The following is a 6,830-nucleotide window of genomic DNA, read 5'->3' on the forward strand; positions in this document are numbered from 1 at the left end:
GTATTTGGTAACTGTAAGTAGGAGTCAAAGGACCAGTTAACATTTAGTTTGGGTCAGTTTGCACAAAAATGTAACTTACTGAGTGGAAATTGTATTTGCACTTAATTCTTTTCTTTTATCTAAAAGTAAGTATGTTATATTATTGTAAAGTAAAATCCATTAACAAACTCGCTTGATAATTTCTGTGTATTCCGTAAACTTTTGCGTTCTTTATATTTTATTGTCAATACAAAAGCCACCAACAGCATTCAGTATCAAATTCATTATGATATGCCGCCTGCATCTTAACAGGTTTATTGTTAACATTATTGACTGTTAACTCATTGTGACCGGCCATTCTTGTGTCATTGGGAACACCCAGTGTCACAGAAATTGAAGATGCATGTATGTATATGTCCCAAGTGTGTTCTATGAGAGAAAGATTATATTCAACAGCTATATATATGGGCAGAAGCGCAGAACAATTTTTTATTACTTGCTTGAGAATGTGTAAATACTGAGAACAAAATGACATATTTTTGTGTTCAACACTTTTTAAGTAATGGTTGTGAACAACTTGTCCTGGTGGCACAAGATCAACAGGAGGTACCATAATTTTCATACAGAGGGTGTAAGAATTTGAAAGGATTAAAGTCAGTTAATGCAAAAATTAGCACTAAATGTGTGCTTGTGTGCATATGTGAAAAACCTGGTAATATGGTATATTTGAATACATCTCCAGTTTCAATGTACACAGTGTCTGCCTATCCCAATCATTATGATGCTAAGCAAGGTGTGTGTGTTTTTTTTGGGGGTACAAGGGATGCTCTTATATTTCTTTGGAACAACTGTGCTATGTTATATGTGCTACATTTTGTGTGCTTGATTGCATCATATAAGTTGAGTATGACTTTTCTTTGAATAATGCCATTTGGTCTTTGATAAACAAAGGGAAGGAAGCACTGCCAATGCATACATTTCATGATTTGTTTAATTAAATTCACACACCACACAAGAGAGGTAGCTTTCTCAGAAGGAGAGAAGGTCACTTTTTTCAACCAAAGCAACAAAGCGAAGACCAAAACAGAGATCAATGAACTGAATTTATAAACAAACAGAATATGAAAACAAACTTATGACTGTGATTAATGGCTTTACACTACATGGGTGGGAGTCTGAATTTTGCCTGCGACTGAACTTTTGTTTTACTGCCGGGGTCCAAGGGCCGCCTAGGCCTTGGCGGATTGCAGGGGCAGCATGCAGCCAAAAACGAATTTTAGCATTTAAGGTGAGGATTAAGAAGCCTCGCCTGGCTTTAAAACGGAAACAAGAAGAGCAAACGCTCGATCGAGTCACTTTCGCAGTTCTGAATATTATATGAGGCATCAGATGGACAGGAAGAAATTGCTATTCACAACACAATACAGATGTAAATAATTTGATGTAAAGAATAATCCTATAAAGTTTGAATCAAATCCGATGAATAGTTTCAGAGATATGATATTTCAATTTTTTTCCTTCAAGACATACCTGTGACCTTGAAAAAGGTCAAAGGTCACCAAAGCAGACGTCAAAGTGTAGAGGTCACTGGGAGTCACGTTCACATAAAATTTGAGCCCGGTCACTTTTATAGTTTCCGAGAAAAGCCCAACGTTAAGTTGTGTGTTGCCGAACAGAAAAGGCTAGTTATCTCCCTTGTTTTTCTGATAACGTTCGTAAAAGGCTACAGATGTAAATACTTTGATGTAAAGAATAATCCTACAAAGTTTCAATCACATCCGATGAACTTTGTCAAAGATATAAAATGTCTAATTTTTCCTTTGACGCTGACCTGTGACCTTGAAAAAGGTCAAAGGTCAACGAAACCATCGTTAAAGTGTAGAGGTCATTGGAGGTCACGACTAAACAAAATATGAGCCCGATCGCTTTGATAGTTTCCGAGAAAAGTCCAACGTTAAGGTGGTGTCTACGGACGGCCGGCCGGCTGGACAGACTAACACTGACCGATTACATAGAGTCACTTTTTCTCAAGTGACTCAAAAATAACAAGGTTGGTTCAGGTACTCAAACCATAACATCTTGTTAATTGAAGGGATTTATGCACGTTTTTAACACCTCACATGATTACAATTATATTTTTTTGTACGTCCCACATGCATTATGTTTCATTTGATTCACTCTGAATCACTTCTCTGTCTTAGTAGGAAAGCCGCATGAAATTATATAATGTCATTATATTGAGACAAGAAAAGACAATTCATACATCATGATGCTTGAGGAGCAATGCACACACACACTCACACCCTAGGTCAAATGCTTGTCTTTGACCCCACAGTCTCACAGGAACACCAACACAAAGAAATCAGTGATGCAAATCAAAACTTTAATTCTCCCACACAAAAAAACACATAAAATGTATGGGCACCAATGAACACACACACACCATTTCATTTAGTTTTATACACACAAAATGGAAAGGCAAACATCATTAGGCAAGTTTGTTGTTCACAAATACAGAGATACAAAAATTAGAAGATGGAATTCAGAAGAAATGTTCAAGGGTAAAAAAATATTTTACGGTGCACAAAGCTTTCATACCCACAATAATGACATTATTCAGGATACAGCCTCAGTTGCCTTATTGATTAAAACAAAGTACGTTACTGCTTAGTTTGTGCTGTTTGCATGAAAATGGATCGATGGCAAAGAAATCACAAAAGACTGCAAAACGTAACTTATAACACCACAATTATCACACAGCAGAGGCAAACCTTGGTAACTGGGGTCAAACGGTAACGCAAATCTCAAAAGTTACAGAAGATACTTGTTTGAACTTGACAGTCAAACACACAAAAAACTATACTTCAAGAAAATTACAAGAAAAAAAATTAGTGACATCATTATGATCACAAAGCAGAAGCAACTAGAAAATTGGGGTCAAACTGTTCAGCACTATAATGTCACAGAAGACACACTTTGAAATTGGCACAATGACCCAACAAATAGACAGCATTAATAATTAATTAATCACATCACAATGATCTCACAGCAGAAGCACTACTTGTAAACTGCAATCAAACTGTACAGCACATCTAAATGCCACAGTAGAACATGTCTGTTTAACACACACACACACAATTAAGAGATAGCACATAACAAATGAATCACATCTTAATGATCAGCAGAAGCACTACTTGTGAACTGGGGTCTAACTGTACAGCACTACTTAAAACTCACATTCACAGGAGAACACCTCTGTAAAAACTTGGCACACCCACACACAAAAATAAACAGACGGCACAAAAAAAACTTAAAAATTACAAAACACATCCGTTTAAACTTTGCACAAGAAACCATAAGACAGACAGCAAAAATAAATGAATCACATCTTTATGCTCAGCAGAAGCACTACTTGTGAACTGGGGTCAAACTGTACAGCACTACTTAAAACTCACATTCACAGGAGAACACCTCTGTAAAAACTTGGCACACCCACACACAAAAATAAACAGACGGCACAAATAAATTAATCACATCAAAATAATCACACAGCAAAAGCACTACTTGAAAACTGACGTCAAACTGTACAGCACAATTTAAAAATTATAAAATGCCTCTGTTTAAACTTTGCACAAGAATCCATAAGACAGACAGCAAAAATACATTAATCACATCTTGATGCTCAGCAGAAGCACTACTTGTAAACTGGCGTCAAACTGTACAGCACGACTAAAAAAATTGCAAAACACATCCGTTTAAACTTTGCACAAGAAACCCAGTGCCACTATGAAACAACAACAACATGATTTTTGAAAACACATACACACATACGTTCTGGACACCCCCTGAATATGTTGATTTAAACATATGGAAAATGTGACAAAGTTGTGCAATGCAATAATGACACAACGCAGTGACCCCAAAACTAGATTCATGTTGGCTATCAACTACAACTACCCTTGAAGTTTTCATAGTTACAAAGCTTAAGATTCAATAACATCTGAGATAACTTCAACGTTAAGTTTTATGAAACAAACATGACTGGCCCCCTGTGACCCCAAAACTTGACAAGGGTCAATCAAACTTAGGTCAAGTCTGGAGATTATCAAACACTAGAAGTATACAAGGTTTCAAACCTGTAGCTTCAAAAACATCTGATATAGCTTCAACGCACAAGTTTTAATCAAATGAAACGAACATGACCCCGCTGTGACCCCAAAATTTGAAGAGGGTCAACCAAACTGAGGTCACTTTGTAAGATCTTTCTTTATTTGGTGTTTTATGTCGTTGTCAACCACGAAGGTTATATCGCGACGGGGGAAGGGGGGAGATGGGATAGAGCCACTTGTCAATTGTTTCTTGTTCAAAAAAGCACTAATCAAACATTTGCTCCAGGGGCTTGCAGCGTAGTACAATATATTACCTTACTGGGAGAATGCAAGTTTCCAGTACAAAGGACTTTGTAAGATCATCGAACCCTAAATTTTTCAGAGGTCTAGCTTGAAAAACAACCAAGCTAACCTCAAATGTTAATTTTTTTGGCCTGATATATGGATTGACACATGTATATGAATTCTTAGACTCGCCAATTACTCAGGTGAGTCAATAAGAGACGATTTGGAAAGAACAACAACATGATTTTTGAAAACACATACACACATACGTTCTGGACACCGTCACCCCCTGAATATGTGCAGAGAAAAGTCTGTGAGTGAACATCATACAGCACTAATGAACAAATTGAGAAGGAAAAAACCCCATGCAGGTGGAAGGTAGAAGACATAAATCAACACTTCCTCATCAGTCCTTGCACACAACACACACAAAATGTACATCTTCTGCCGAGACCTCAGCTCTCGTCATCTCCACCCCAGCACAGTCAAAGTGGCACCAGGAGTGACATTTCTCACTCTGCACCCAGTCTGCCAAATCTGGTTTTGAGCAAAATGGCATGCCGCACATGTTTTTTTCTTGAGGACGTCCATGTTGCAGAAGCCTCTGATGACTGTATTTTCTGAACATCTGGCAGTGACATTGTCGCATCACAGCCACTGGAATGTTTGCCAGCAGCAACTCAGCATTCTGCACACAAGTAAAAGCAACAATCATAGCAAAACAACTCATTGAGGTCTGGATATATTAAAAAACAACAAAACAACAACAACAACAACAACAACAACAACAACAGATCAAGTGGACACTTACATAATTAACTGAGAAATACTGAGAATTCAGAGCGCAAAATGATATTTCTTTATCATAATTTTATTATGATATGCTGTTGTAACTATAGTGCTTTCTACTGGAATTAAGAGAGGGTACAAGTTCTACAACTGACAGATGACACTTGTTAAGTGTTACGATTAATCTGCATGAACAGTACAAAATGAATTAATTAAGTCTAAGCAAGACCAATGTTGTAGGAATCAAAGGAACAAGGAAGTTTGGGGGCAAATATTGAAACTAGTTATATAAATATATATTAATGAACCTAATTAGCTTTTGTCTGAAGTAACTGAATAAATTTTAAGCCATGAGTTGTCATTGTTCAGATTAATTTTAAGCAAGATTAGTGTAAAGTTATGAACACCTTCATCTAATCTTTTATTACAATGATAGCTGAGCACTTAAAGTTAAAGAATATTCAATTGAATTGTAACTATGTCACGGTGTAACTGTAAAGTTATGAACAACAAAAGGTAATAACTTATTTTTCGGCCTGTGTTTAAGGTTTTAACTTGATTTCTGACTGGTTGTTGACATGGAAACCAAAATGTTTGACATGGATATGTTTTTGTTGCATGTCTGTGTTATTATAACTAGAGTATTACAGAAAAAAGTACAGAGAATGATACGAATCATTTAAACTTTAAAGGACTGAAAATGCATGACTCTAATGGCAGGCACACAGCTCGTATTACATGGACGATTGTTTAGGAAACCTGTTACACATTGAATTATCATTGATCACACATGGTTGCATAGAACTTTGAAACTGAGTTTTATTCACTGGATGGACCATAGAACATGTCATCTGATACTTTCAGTCTCAATGTCAACAGAAATTTGGCTGACAGTGACACTGACAGCCATGGAATCAAGAACAGTTGAGATAAACCATAACTCTAACTGTACAAAAATAAACATGCGAAAAAATAAATAAAACAACATAGCGAAATACTTTCAGTCACGTTTCATAACTACGAACTTACCTCTTGTTTGCTGGGTATGCAGAGAACGTCGTTTAAGTCCAATCCTGGAAAGTTCACGAGCTGAAACTTCTTTTCACGCACCCACCACTTGAACTTCGAAGACTTCCCATCTTCAATGTGGTCCGGACGTTTTGTTTTTAGAAAAAGCACAATATTGTCATATATTACTTCTGCGTGAGCACGGTTGTATTTTCTGCGTAAGTTCCACGACAAAACTGTCCACCTCTTCCCTGTGGTCACCCATCATGGTCAAGGGCGAGAGGCAGACTGGCGATCAGACTGGCATCGCCAGTCGAAAGGAGGGCCATTTCTAGAATGAGTCGGTGCGTTTCCGGAAATGACGCGCTTTGTTGGAAATCTACTGAGGCGTGACGAAGTCCCGCGAGATTCCAACTCTGCCCCGGATTCTTACTATGCGCCCAACACTAACCCTTTCTTCGTATCGAAAGTAGCCGGCTCAGTTTGTTTTTGTTTTTGTTTGGTCTTGTGTTTGATGACTTTGATAGTCCAATATTTTATGTATATATATACTCAACCAAAACTTAAATGTTTTTACTAGCTATTCAATTGTATGAGTTACAGTTCCTTTTAGGTACTGCTCTGTTCATTTTAGCATGTGCATGGATAAGCAACGCACAC

The 6,830-nt window shown here is 37.2% G+C and overlaps 1 long non-coding RNA gene across 1 annotated transcript; it reads right to left on the reverse strand.

Moving 5' to 3' along the window:
- Positions 1-2,486: 2,486 nt before the first annotated feature.
- LOC138965124 (uncharacterized) lies at positions 2,487-6,610 on the reverse strand. Its single transcript, XR_011455315.1, has 2 exons — positions 6,192-6,610; positions 2,487-5,061 (listed from the first exon to the last, which is right to left on the reverse strand). It is a non-coding gene; the product is annotated as an uncharacterized lncRNA (long non-coding RNA).
- Positions 6,611-6,830: the final 220 nt, after the last annotated feature.

This window comes from Littorina saxatilis, linkage group LG4, assembly GCF_037325665.1.
Source record: "Littorina saxatilis isolate snail1 linkage group LG4, US_GU_Lsax_2.0, whole genome shotgun sequence".
Classification (NCBI taxonomy): domain Eukaryota; kingdom Metazoa; phylum Mollusca; class Gastropoda; order Littorinimorpha; family Littorinidae; genus Littorina; species Littorina saxatilis.